Source organism: Ascaphus truei (genome assembly GCF_040206685.1).
Source record: "Ascaphus truei isolate aAscTru1 chromosome 13 unlocalized genomic scaffold, aAscTru1.hap1 SUPER_13_unloc_5, whole genome shotgun sequence".
Lineage (NCBI taxonomy): Eukaryota > Metazoa > Chordata > Amphibia > Anura > Ascaphidae > Ascaphus > Ascaphus truei.
In genome coordinates, this window is record NW_027453849.1 from 42,501 (window position 1) to 56,149 (window position 13,649).

The 13,649-nt window shown below is 44.9% G+C and overlaps 1 long non-coding RNA gene and 5 pseudogenes across 1 annotated transcript in view; 1 reads left to right on the plus strand and 5 right to left on the minus strand.

Moving 5' to 3' along the window:
• The window catches only part of LOC142474100 (uncharacterized), a 3,783-nt gene extending 1,887 nt beyond the window's left edge, over window positions 1–1,896 (plus strand). Inside the window, exons 2-3 of the long non-coding RNA XR_012790120.1 lie at window positions 18–190; window positions 1,663–1,896. This is a non-coding gene — a long non-coding RNA (uncharacterized LOC142474100). The remainder of the gene's footprint in view (window positions 1–17; window positions 191–1,662) is intronic.
• On the minus strand, window positions 26–198 carry LOC142474112 (U1 spliceosomal RNA; annotated as a pseudogene).
• On the minus strand, window positions 1,671–1,843 carry LOC142474113 (U1 spliceosomal RNA; annotated as a pseudogene).
• A 1,368-nt stretch (window positions 1,897–3,264) lies between the features above and the next one.
• LOC142474114 (U1 spliceosomal RNA) lies at window positions 3,265–3,437 on the minus strand (annotated as a pseudogene).
• A 1,427-nt stretch (window positions 3,438–4,864) lies between these two features.
• On the minus strand, window positions 4,865–5,005 carry LOC142474109 (U1 spliceosomal RNA; annotated as a pseudogene).
• A 7,217-nt stretch (window positions 5,006–12,222) lies between these two features.
• LOC142474115 (U1 spliceosomal RNA) lies at window positions 12,223–12,395 on the minus strand (annotated as a pseudogene).
• Between the last annotated feature and the right edge of the window lie 1,254 nt (window positions 12,396–13,649).

Here is a 13,649-nt window from a genome sequence, read left to right on the forward strand (position 1 = left end):
TCTGTTTTTTCTAACAGTCGAAAAACAGGGGAGAGCGCGCACGCAGTCCCCCACTACCAGAAATTGTGCAGTCGAGTTTCCCGCATGTGGGGAAATCGCAGAGGTCAGCTAGCTCCAAGTGCAATGAGCAAGCCTCGCCCTGGGAGAGCCACCTGCAGGATCGTGGCTGCATAATTTACTCCCCTGCCAGGTAAGTATGAGTTGGAATGGCGCTGGGGGGCAACTAGCCCTGTCCCAGGACAAGTGTCACCCTTGTGGAGAGAGCAGCTTGGTCATTGGTGCAGCGGCAGCAGCAGCAGCAGCAGCATCCAGCAGCGGCAAGCACCACAGTAGCTGAGGCCTAGTATCTGAGCCAGAACCTGCAGCAAGGATCAGCTTAGGCCATTCCATGCAAACATTTGTGCAACTGCAGCAGCAGCGAATATTTGTCAAACAACATAGATCCAAGACATCCCCTCCTCCCTAGAAGCAAAGCCCCTCCCCCGCCCATCCAACAAGCACCCAGAGAAGCCAAGCTTCGCCGCAAGGTACTTCTTCTTGGTTTTAAAAGGAAGAAGCAATCACTTTGAACACCGCTCAGCTCTGTCATTTCAGCTGGCGGAGAGACAGGGGGACACCATATTTCTGGGGTGGCTTTCTTCATCTACCCTACCTGCCGGCACTCACTTTTTCTGACCTCCACTGACACCTGCTGCTGCTGCTGCTGCTGCTGCTGCTGCTGCTGCTGCTGCTGCTGCTGCTGCTGCTGCTGGAGAGGTGCCCTGTCCTGCTGGCACACTTGTCACTTTGCCCTTTACCAGCATAGCTGCTTACCTGGCATTTGCATAAATATAGAAGCAAGCTAACACTGTCTGCTGCTCCCTGGATAGAGATAGATAGATAGATAGATATTGTTTTTTGCACCACTCAGCAGATAGTTTGCAATCTGTTGGTTTTAAATGCCGCTCTTTGTTACTTTGGAGCCTAGAAACTCTAGAACGTACTGTATACTCCCTTTGTGATATCATCACATGGGGTGGTCTGGCTACAGAGACCCATACATACCATGTAGAACTAGGGTGGGGAGGGGGTGAAATAAAAACCCCATATCCTGCAAGGAACGGCCATTTAAAAAAAAAAAAAAATGAATCCAGATTTGTTTGTAAATGTGCTGCTTTATACAATATTTCAAAAGGCATCAAACATACAATTGTGACTTTGAAATCACCTATACATTGTGTATTGCACTTATCTCAGTATAATAATAGAGAGATTCGTATCTCAAACCAAAAAAAGAAAAGAAAACAATCAGCCAGAGAGGTGGACATTGGAAAGAGAGGGATACATTTTTACTGCTGCTGCAGAGACTCATATTCTACAGTTGTTGGCCCTTTTTGTTTAGAATGTTTTTTTCATGAATTATATGTGTTTCCCTATTTCCCAATCCACCTGAATTTATTCCTAAATGTCTGCGCAGGTGCCTAATTGTAATTTCTTCCTCTTTGAGATGTTGCTACCTGGCTAGTTGGTGGGTGGGTGCGTGCTCCTTTTATGCCACAGTTATTGACCAGGCCCAAAGCCCAAGCAGTGGCAATAGCAGCTTGTCTGAACAAACACCTGTGCTGTGGGTGGTGGTTGTTGGTTGTTGTTATTGTTGATTTTTGTTTCTGTTTTTTCTAACAGTCGAAAAACAGGGGAGAGCGCGCACGCAGTCCCCCACTACCAGAAATTGTGCAGTCGAGTTTCCCGCATGTGGGGAAATCGCAGAGGTCAGCTAGCTCCAAGTGCAATGAGCAAGCCTCGCCCTGGGAGAGCCACCTGCAGGATCGTGGCTGCATAATTTACTCCCCTGCCAGGTAAGTATGAGTTGGAATGGCGCTGGGGGGCAACTAGCCCTGTCCCAGGACAAGTGTCACCCTTGTGGAGAGAGCAGCCTGGTCATTGGTGCAGCGGCAGCAGCAGCAGCAGCAGCATCGGCAAGCACCACAGTAGCTGAGGCCTAGTATCTGAGCCAGAACCTGCAGCAAGGATCAGCTTAGGCCATTCCATGCAAACATTTGTGCAGCTGCAGCTAGCAGCAGCAGCGAATATTTGTCAAACAACATAGATCCAAGACATCCCCTCCCTAGAAGCAAAGCCCCTCCCCCGCCCATCCGACAAGCACCCAGAGAAGCCAAGCTTCGCCGCAAGGTACTTCTTCTTGGTTTTCAAAGGAAGAAGCAATCACTTTGAACACCGCTCAGCTCTGTCATTTCAGCTGGCGGAGAGGGGGACACCATATTTCTGGGGTGGCTTTCTTCATCTACCCTACCTGCCGGCACTCACTTTTTCTGACCTCCACTGACACCTGCTGCTGCTGCTGCTGCTGGAGAGGTGCCCTGTCCTGCTGGCACACTTGTCACTTTGCCCTTTACCAGCATGGCTGCTTACCTGGCATTTGCATAAATATAGAAGCAAGCTAACACTGTCTGCTGCTCCCTGGATAGAGATAGATAGATAGATAGATATTGTTTTTTGCACCACTCAGCAGATAGTTTGCAATCTGTTGGTTTTAAATGCCGCTCTTTGTTACTTTGGAGCCTAGAAACTCTAGAACGTACTGTATACTCCCTTTGTGATATCATCACATGGGGTGGTCTGGCTACAGAGACCCATACATACCATGTAGAACTAGGGTGGGGAGGGGGTGAAATAAAAACCCCATATCCTGCAAGGAACGGCCATTTAAAAAAAAAAAAATGAATCCAGATTTGTTTGTAAATGTGCTGCTTTATACAATATTTCAAAAGGCATCAAACATACAATTGTGACTTTGAAATCACCTATACATTGTGTATTGCACTTATCTCAGTATAATAATAGAGAGATTCGTATCTCAAACCAAAAAAAGAAAAGAAAACAATCAGCCAGAGAGGTGGACATTGGAAACAGAGGGATACATTTTTACTGCTGCTGCAGAGACTCATATTCTACAGTTCTTGGCCCTTTTTGTTTAGAATGTTTTTTTCATGAATTATATGTGTTTCCCTATTTCCCAATCCACCTGAATTTATTCCTAAATGTCTGCGCAGGTGCCTAATTGTAATTTCTTCCTCTTTGAGATGTTGCTACCTGGCTAGTTGGTGGGTGGGTGCGTGCTCCTTTTATGCCACAGTTATTGACCAGGCCCAAAGCCCAAGCAGTGGCAATAGCAGCTTGTCTGAACAAACACCTGTGCTGTGGGTGGTGGTTGTTGGTTGTTGTTATTGTTGATTTTTGTTTCTGTTTTTTCTAACAGTCCAAAAACAGGGGAGAGCGCGCACGCAGTCCCCCACTACCAGAAATTGTGCAGTCGAGTTTCCCGCATGTGGGGAAATCGCAGAGGTCAGCTAGCTCCAAGTGCAATGAGCAAGCCTCGCCCTGGGAGAGCCACCTGCAGGATCGTGGCTGCATAATTTACTCCCCTGCCAGGTAAGTATGAGTTGGAATGGCGCTGGGGGGCAACTAGCCCTGTCCCAGGACAAGTGTCACCCTTGTGGAGAGAGCAGCCTGGTCATTGGTGCAGCGGCAGCAGCAGCAGCAGCAGCAGCATCGGCAAGCACCACAGTAGCTGAGGCCTAGTATCTGAGCCAGAACCTGCAGCAAGGATCAGCTTAGGCCATTCCATGCAAACATTTGTGCAGCTGCAGCTAGCAGCAACAGCGAATATTTGTCAAACAACATAGATCCAAGACATCCCCTCCCTAGAAGCAAAGCCCCTCCCCCGCCCATCCGACAAGCACCCAGAGAAGCCAAGCTTCGCCGCAAGGTACTTCTTCTTGGTTTTAAAAGGAAGAAGCAATCACTTTGAACACCGCTCAGCTCTGTCATTTCAGCTGGCGGAGAGGGGGACACCATATTTCTGGGGTGGCTTTCTTCATCTACCCTACCTGCCGGCACTCACTTTTTCTGACCTCCACTGACACCTGCTGCTGCTGCTGCTGCTGCTGCTGCTGGAGAGGTGCCCTGTCCTGCTGGCACACTTGTCACTTTGCCCTTTACCAGCATGGCTGCTTACCTGGCATTTGCATAAATATAGAAGCAAGCTAACACTGTCTGCTGCTCCCTGGATAGAGATAGATAGATAGATATTGTTTTTTGCACCACTCAGCAGATAGTTTGCAATCTGTTGGTTTTAAATGCCGCTCTTTGTTACTTTGGAGCCTAGAAACTCTAGAACGTACTGTATACTCCCTTTGTGATATCATCACATGGGGTGGTCTGGCTACAGAGACCCATACATACCATGTAGAACTAGGGTGGGGAGGGGGTGAAATAAAAACCCCATATCCTGCAAGGAACGGCCATTTAAAAAAAAAAAATGAATCCAGATTTGTTTGTAAATGTGCTGCTTTATACAATATTTCAAAAGGCATCAAACATACAATTGTGACTTTGAAATCACCTATACATTGTGTATTGCACTTATCTCAGTATAATAATAGAGAGATTCGTATCTCAAACCAAAAAAAGAAAAGAAAACAATCAGCCAGAGAGGTGGACATTGGAAAGAGAGGGATACATTTTTACTGCTGCTGCAGAGACTCATATTCTACAGTTCTTGGCCCTTTTTGTTTAGAATGTTTTTTTCATGAATTATATGTGTTTCCCTATTTCCCAATCCACCTGAATTTATTCCTAAATGTCTGCGCAGGTGCCTAATTGTAATTTCTTCCTCTTTGAGATGTTGCTACCTGGCTAGTTGGTGGGTGGGTGCGTGCTCCTTTTATGCCACAGTTATTGACCAGGCCCAAAGCCCAAGCAGTGGCAATAGCAGCTTGTCTGAACAAACACCTGTGCTGTGGGTGGTGGTGGTTGTTGTTGTTATTGTTGATTTTTGTTTCTGTTTTTTCTAACAGTCCAAAAACAGGGGAGAGCGCGCACGCAGTCCCCCACTACCAGAAATTGTGCAGTCGAGTTTCCCGCATGTGGGGAAATCGCAGAGGTCAGCTAGCTCCAAGTGCAATGAGCAAGCCTCGCCCTGGGAGAGCCACCTGCAGGATCGTTTTTTTTTTTTTTTTTTTCTTTTTTTTTTTTTATTTTTTTTTTTTTTTTTTTTTTTTTTTTTTTTTTTTTTTTTATTTTTTCTTTTTTTTTTTTTTTTTTTTTTTTTCTTTTTCAAAATTTTATTCAACACCTTTTTTAAATTTACAGACTTTTTTTTTACAACCAAAAAAACACATAATTTTTTACAGCCATATTACATTAACAAGACACAAAACATGCTATATTTACATTTTCTTCCTCCTTCCTTTCCCCACAGAAAATTACTGTTCACAATCACAATTACACACTCTTTCATCCCATTCTGTCACCATTCTTCCTTCCCAGCCATCCCTCCCTTCCATACATTTCCGTATGCTTTTTCCCCACGGCACCCGCCGCGGAGGGGAGCACCGGCCCACCTCTTCTCTCCGGTAACTCCACGTAAAGGGACCCAGACTGTACTATTGTACTTCTCAAAGAAAGACAAAACTCTTCTTCATAAATATTCTCTTTCCCTTTCCGTAAAAGCAAACGCTTTTGCTCACTTCCATTCCCACTCACACAACTCATAACCAGTAAATTTAACTATTTTTAACCTCCGCAAATATCATTCCCAAAAAAATTAATCACATTATCTCACGATGTACAATCCCCTTTTTTCTTATGATCTGGTAAAAACTTCTTCAACTTCACACAAGTTACATACCCCTCCTCCTCCTTCTCTCTAGTTGACACTTCTAACACACAACCATCTTATTCCAGCTATTCACTTTCCACAATGCATCACTTTCCACTTTCCCCAACCTTTTCTGATCCAACAAGTAGTATGTATACATTTTACTTAAAATTATCCTAGTACATGCTTTCACATCTAACGTTTCATTATTGAATATCATCATACTTCTCACCATCCACACAACCTCTTTTACACAATTTATTATTTTCCATAGTACCCAACCTTTTTCCCCTTTTAACTCACTTAACCCATAAAGCATCATATTGAACTCCAATATATGGATTCCTCCTAGTTCTCTAATTAGCTTCGCTAGGTTTTTCCACACAGCCCTCACAAAAAAACAGTTCCAAAATAAATGTACTATGTCTTCTACGCCACCACATCCTTCTCTTGGACACCTATCCGACACTGTCATACGTCGTCTCTTTTGGAAGACTCGGACTGGCAGGCACTTGTGCACAGCCATCCAAGCAATATCTTTGTGAATATTAGATAGACCCTTGAAATCTATGTTCTTCCACATCAGTTTTAATTGTGACATATTCAGATTTCCGCAGCATTCATAACTGTCTCTGTCCAGAATCACAGCCCTTATTTTCCTGTGATCTTCCCATAAGGACTTTTCTACATCCCTTAAATTAAAACCTCTTATGAAATGTTCAATGACCCCATAATTATCTGGGGTCACAAAACAGAGTGGCCTCCTCAAATCTGTCCTGAACAGACCCAGCCTCCTTAACATACCCCCTGCCGCATACCTTGCTAAACAGGCCGCCTTTGTATCCTCACTCTGAATTCTCTTTATACAGAGCTGGGCATATTTTGCTCCCAGGATAACTTCTATCCTGGGGGCCCCTTTTCCACCTTTCCCTTTTTCCTTCCATACAATTTCTCTCTTTAATCTCTCATTTGTTGACCCCCACAGAAAACTGAACAAAAACTGAGTAATTTTTCTAATCCATTTTGCCGCGGGGGGAAACACCAGCCCTATATGCAGCAAAATTGGTACCAACACCGCTTTTGTCACCAAAATCTTCCCTTCCATTGAAAGCTTCCTTAGCATCCAAAAATTGATTTTTTTTTCTATTCTTTCCCCTACCTTTACCCAATTTACCTCCCCTGTCAAGTCCTCATCGAAATAAACCCCTAACAGTCTTAGCTGTTCCCCTTCCACAGGGATCCCACACTTTCCTAAATCATGCCAATCCCCAAAGGCCTTACAAGCACTTTTCCCCCAATTCACTCTCAGCCCTGAAGCGTGACAAAAGGTATCAATATGTAACTGCGCTCTATGAAGAGCCGCCTGTGTAGTACACACCAGGGTTAAGTCGTCCATATATCCTAGAACTTTGATGCTCCTTCCCCCACTCCCTGGGATTTCAACCCCTCTCACCACCTTGTCCGCTCTGATAGTCTGCAACAAAGGCTCTATAGCGCAAATAAACGCCAACGGGGACAGAGGACACCCCTGCCTTACCCCTGATTTCACCCAAATTTTTTCAGTAAAACAGCCATTTACTAAAACTCTACTATTAATACCTTTATATAAACTACCTATCCATCTAACGATTTCCATTGGTATTCCTAACTTTCCCAGGACTTTAAACAAAAAGGCATGAGACAAAAGGTCATAAGCCTTCTCAAAATCAATATTTGCAATAACTAGTGGTTGCTGCCGCTCCAAACAATACCAAATTAAATCCCTCAGGAGAATTAGATTCCCTACCATCTGTCTCCCTGGTACACCACACACCTGCTCCTCTTCCACCAATTTACATAAGAAAGGCTTCAATCTTAGCATTACCACTTTTGCAACAATTTTATAATCTGAATTCAGCAGAGTTATAGGACGCCAGTTTTTAAGATCTCTTTTGTCCCCCTTTTTTTTGAATATTAATGCAATTATACCTTCTTTAAAGGATTCCGGCGTTTCTCCTAACTTAAAAATTGTGTTGCATAACTTAAATACCTCTTCTCTAATTATGTCCCACATATAGGAGTAAAATTCATGTGGTAACCCATCCTTACCAGGTGATTTTCCTTTCCTTCCATTCCTTATTACCTCATTTAATTCTTCACTGTTTAGATCTCTCACCAAGAAAACCTGATCATCTTTACTTAGTTTTTCCTCAATTTTTTCAACTAGCTCTTTTTCTAAGGACATATCACGCTCCTTTTCCTCATATAATTTGGAATAAAACTTCTCACAAACTTTCAGAACTTTTTCCGTTTCCTTTACCTCTGCCCCCTCTTCATTCAACACAGGAATTGGACTTAACTTCCCTGTAAATGCTTTTTTAAAGAAAAAAGAAGTACATTTTTCATTCTTTTCAACCGCTTCCACTCTTGCAGCATGAATTATCCTTCTACCTCTTTTTTCCAGTAATTCCTCAGACTCCACCCTAACCCTTTTTAGATCTCCCTCCACATCCTTTCCCATCTCTTTTAACCTGAGGAGAAACTGTTTTCTCAGGATCACCCTCCTGTAATCTTCCTCCTGTTTTCTTGCCAACTCCTTACCTTTCCTAATGAAAAACTTTTTTGTTTCAATTTTTACCCACTCCCACCATTCCAGTATTCCCTTGTATTCCCCCATTCTCCTCTTTAAATAAACATACAATTTCCCATACTGATCCTTGATCCCCGGTTTTTCTAATAGTGAAACATTAAGTTTCCAGTAACCCCTTCCATACTTTTCCACTCCCTCTACTTCTATTTTACATACAACACATGCATGGTCAGAGAAAAGTACTCTTAACCCCTTCCAGCTCTCCACCTTCAACCCTTCAGAAATAAAAATATGGTCAATTCTAGACTTTACCCCTCCACTCTCACAAAACCAAGTGAATTCCCTTTTTTCTTTCCCCCACACCTGCAAAGTATCCTTAAAAGAAAAATCACCCATAATTGTTTTCAACAGTACCCCAGAACTATCAGGCTTACTCCTGTCTGCACCCCCCACCCTATCCCCCTCCCTAATTATACAATTAAAGTCTCCTAACACAAAAGTTTTCATTCTTCCAAGTAAAAACAACCTCAGTTTCTCAAACAGCAACCTCCTTTGATTTTCCTTTGGAGCTGCATATATATTAAATATTCTGAAACATTCCCCCTTCCATTTCACCAAAACAAAAAATAACCTTCCCGGTTCAATTACCTCACATTTGCATATTTTAAACTCTTTTCCCTTAAATAATATCCCAATCCCACTGTTTCTGCTCTCTAGGCAGCATGACCACGCAGATTCCCCCCACACCCACTCTTCTTCTTTTGGGGGTTCAGTAATTGTACATTCTTGCAAACAAAAAATATCACATCTTTCTTTTGCCAGTAAGTCAAATATCCTCACTCTTCTTGTACGCTTTCTCAAGCTCCGTACATTTAATGATGCCAGCGTCAAAGTCATTTCTTCTTATACTAGCGTATCCCAGGTAACAATTATAATTATAAAAATTATACTTAGCTCTGTCCAGCACCTTCCACCGTGGGGGACCCCGGAGACTGAAATCCACACCTCAAATTCTCTGCCGCAGCATTATCCGCATAGGGAAGGCTCTGCCCTCCTGGTGACCCCTGCCCATCTGGCACGCCCGTCAAAGGATATGCCGGGGAGCGCAAGGGGCTAGCATCCAATCCACCACCCCCCACCCCCTCCCCTGAATCAAAAACCACACAGATCTTCTCTTCCTCTTCTCCTCCCAGGCATTTTGTCTTTGAAGGGGCAAAAGATTCTCCCTCCATCTTCCTCTTTGTCCGACGTTCCCCTCCTTCCGATGTCTCCATACATTGTTCCTTAATTTGCTGCTCAAGGTCTTCCACCTCAGAAACCATGGCCTGCAGTCCTGGGGTTCCCTCGCCTTCTCCTTGCATCAGGTCAGGCTCCTCCCCCTCTCCTATGTCCGGCTCCGCCTCCTCCCCCCATACCCTTTGGACCTCGTTCTGGAGAGCATTCTCAGCTGGAACCACGGGCGTTTCCTCCATACGCTCACCCAGCTCTGAGTCTGAATCTGGCAGCTCCTGCTCAGCTGCTGCGTCACCCCTCGTTAAGGCCTCATCAGTGGGAGCCTCAGCAGCTGGTTCCACGGGCGTCGCCTGACTGCTTTCAACTCCATGCCGCTTATCATACTCACTGTCCTCATTAACCCATCCCTCTGGGCGCTCTACAGTCTCTCTTCTTCTCATAATCTCTGCATACGACTTTTTTCTTGTACAAAATCTCGCCATGTGCCCTGTTTCATGACACAAGTCACATGTAGCTGGCTCCCGGCACTGCGCAGCGTGGTGTCCCTCCTTCCTGCATTTGCGACAAAATTCTACATCTTGCTTAGCACAGCCCTCCTGCGTGTGCCCAAACTCCATGCACCTCCTGCAATAAAGCGGCTGGCCCCGGTAGTACAAGTACCCCCGGTTTCCTCCAATGTTAAAGGTCCCCGGGGGGTGCAAGACTCCCCCCAATCCGTCTGGGGACATCCTCAGTTTGCACATATATCTGGTCTTTCCATTATAAATGCCAATCCTGTTTTTCAGTCTCTGTCCTTTCTTGACAATCTCACAGTACCGTGACAGGAACACCATAATTTCTTCCTCTGGTGTAAAAGGGTTGTACGTATGCACAATTATAGCAATTTCTCCTAATGCAAACAAGGGTACCAGCTCTACACCTCGCATACAGTCCACATCCTTTTCCTTCTTTGCTCTTTCCATCACACCCATACATTTGTTACCTTCTTCAAAAGCCACATCATAAAATTGCTGTTTGAAAAATTCCTGGATGCAATAAATATCTCCACGTTCAATCTTCAGGGTGTCTTCCAATATCTGACTGTAGAACTCATCCAACCCCAGAAATTTGGGAGCCTTATCCAATCTGAATCTGATGGTGTTTTGAACGAAACTTCCACGATTATCCATTCTGCTTCTCAAAAAAAGGTCTTTCACCCAAACACGATACTTCTAGGCTCCGCTCCTCAAGCACAAGGCTATGCCTGCTCCAGCAGCGCCCCCCGCAGGATCATGGCTACGTAGTGTACTCCCCTGCCAGGTAAGTATGAGTTGGAATGGCGCTGGGGGGCAACTAGCCCTGTCCCAGGACAAGTGTCACCCTTGTGGAGAGAGCAGCCTGGTCATTGGTGCAGCGGCAGCAGCAGCAGCAGCAGCATCGGCAAGCACCACAGTAGCTGAGGCCTAGTATCTGAGCCAGAACCTGCAGCAAGGATCAGCTTAGGCCATTCCATGCAAACATTTGTGCAGCTGCAGCTAGCAGCAGCAGCGAATATTTGTCAAACAACATAGATCCAAGACATCCCCTCCCTAGAAGCAAAGCCCCTCCCCCGCCCATCCGACAAGCACCCAGAGAAGCCAAGCTTCGCCGCAAGGTACTTCTTCTTGGTTTTAAAAGGAAGAAGCAATCACTTTGAACACCGCTCAGCTCTGTCATTTCAGCTGGCGGAGAGGGGGACAGGGGGACACCATATTTCTGGGGTGGCTTTCTTCATCTACCCTACCTGCCGGCACTCACTTTTTCTGACCTCCACTGACACCTGCTGCTGCTGCTGCTGCTGCTGCTGCTGCTGCTGCTGCTGGAGAGGTGCCCTGTCCTGCTGGCACACTTGTCACTTTGCCCTTTACCAGCATGGCTGCTTACCTGGCATTTGCATAAATATAGAAGCAAGCTAACACTGTCTGCTGCTCCCTGGATAGAGATAGATAGATAGATAGATAGATATTGTTTTTTGCACCACTCAGCAGATAGTTTGCAATCTGTTGGTTTTAAATGCCGCTCTTTGTTACTTTGGAGCCTAGAAACTCTAGAACGTACTGTATACTCCCTTTGTGATATCATCACATGGGGTGGTCTGGCTACAGAGACCCATACATACCATGTAGAACTAGGGTGGGGAGGGGGTGAAATAAAAACCCCATATCCTGCAAGGAACGGCCATTTAAAAAAAAAAAAATGAATCCAGATTTGTTTGTAAATGTGCTGCTTTATACAATATTTCAAAAGGCATCAAACATACAATTGTGACTTTGAAATCACCTATACATTGTGTATTGCACTTATCTCAGTATAATAATAGAGAGATTCGTATCTCAAACCAAAAAAAGAAAAGAAAACAATCAGCCAGAGAGGTGGACATTGGAAAGAGAGGGATACATTTTTACTGCTGCTGCAGAGACTCATATTCTACAGTTGTTGGCCCTTTTTGTTTAGAATGTTTTTTTCATGAATTATATGTGTTTCCCTATTTCCCAATCCACCTGAATTTATTCCTAAATGTCTGCGCAGGTGCCTAATTGTAATTTCTTCCTCTTTGAGATGTTGCTACCTGGCTAGTTGGTGGGTGGGTGCGTGCTCCTTTTATGCCACAGTTATTGACCAGGCCCAAAGCCCAAGCAGTGGCAATAGCAGCTTGTCTGAACAAACACCTGTGCTGTGGGTGGTGGTTGTTGGTTGTTGTTATTGTTGATTTTTGTTTCTGTTTTTTCTAACAGTCGAAAAACAGGGGAGAGCGCGCACGCAGTCCCCCACTACCAGAAATTGTGCAGTCGAGTTTCCCGCATGTGGGGAAATCGCAGAGGTCAGCTAGCTCCAAGTGCAATGAGCAAGCCTCGCCCTGGGAGAGCCACCTGCAGGATCGTGGCTGCATAATTTACTCCCCTGCCAGGTAAGTATGAGTTGGAATGGCGCTGGGGGGCAACTAGCCCTGTCCCAGGACAAGTGTCACCCTTGTGGAGAGAGCAGCCTGGTCATTGGTGCAGCGGCAGCAGCAGCAGCAGCAGCATCCAGCAGCGGCAAGCACCACAGTAGCTGAGGCCTAGTATCTGAGCCAGAACCTGCAGCAAGGATCAGCTTAGGCCATTCCATGCAAACATTTGTGCAGCTGCAGCTAGCAGCAGCAGCGAATATTTGTCAAACAACATAGATCCAAGACATCCCCTCCCTAGAAGCAAAGCCCCTCCCCCGCCCATCCCCCGCCCATCCGACAAGCACCCAGAGAAGCCAAGCTTCGCCGCAAGGTACTTCTTCTTGGTTTTAAAAGGAAGAAGCAATCACTTTGAACACCGCTCAGCTCTGTCATTTCAGCTGGCGGAGAGGGGGACAGGGGGACACCATATTTCTGGGGTGGCTTTCTTCATCTACCCTACCTGCCGGCACTCACTTTTTCTGACCTCCACTGACACCTGCTGCTGCTGCTGCTGCTGCTGCTGCTGCTGCTGGAGAGGTGCCCTGTCCTGCTGGCACACTTGTCACTTTGCCCTTTACCAGCATGGCTGCTTACCTGGCATTTGCATAAATATAGAAGCAAGCTAACACTGTCTGCTGCTCCCTGGATAGAGATAGATAGATAGATAGATAGATAGATAGATATTGTTTTTTGCACCACTCAGCAGATAGTTTGCAATCTGTTGGTTTTAAATGCCGCTCTTTGTTACTTTGGAGCCTAGAAACTCTAGAACGTACTGTATACTCCCTTTGTGATATCATCACATGGGGTGGTCTGGCTACAGAGACCCATACATACCATGTAGAACTAGGGTGGGGAGGGGGTGAAATAAAAACCCCATATCCTGCAAGGAACGGCCATTTAAAAAAAAAAAAATGAATCCAGATTTGTTTGTAAATGTGCTGCTTTATACAATATTTCAAAAGGCATCAAACATACAATTGTGACTTTGAAATCACCTATACATTGTGTATTGCACTTATCTCAGTATAATAATAGAGAGATTCGTATCTCAAACCAAAAAAAGAAAAGAAAACAATCAGCCAGAGAGGTGGACATTGGAAACAGAGGGATACATTTTTACTGCTGCTGCAGAGACTCATATTCTACAGTTCTTGGCCCTTTTTGTTTAGAATGTTTTTTTCATGAATTATATGTGTTTCCCTATTTCCCAATCCACCTGAATTTATTCCTAAATGTCT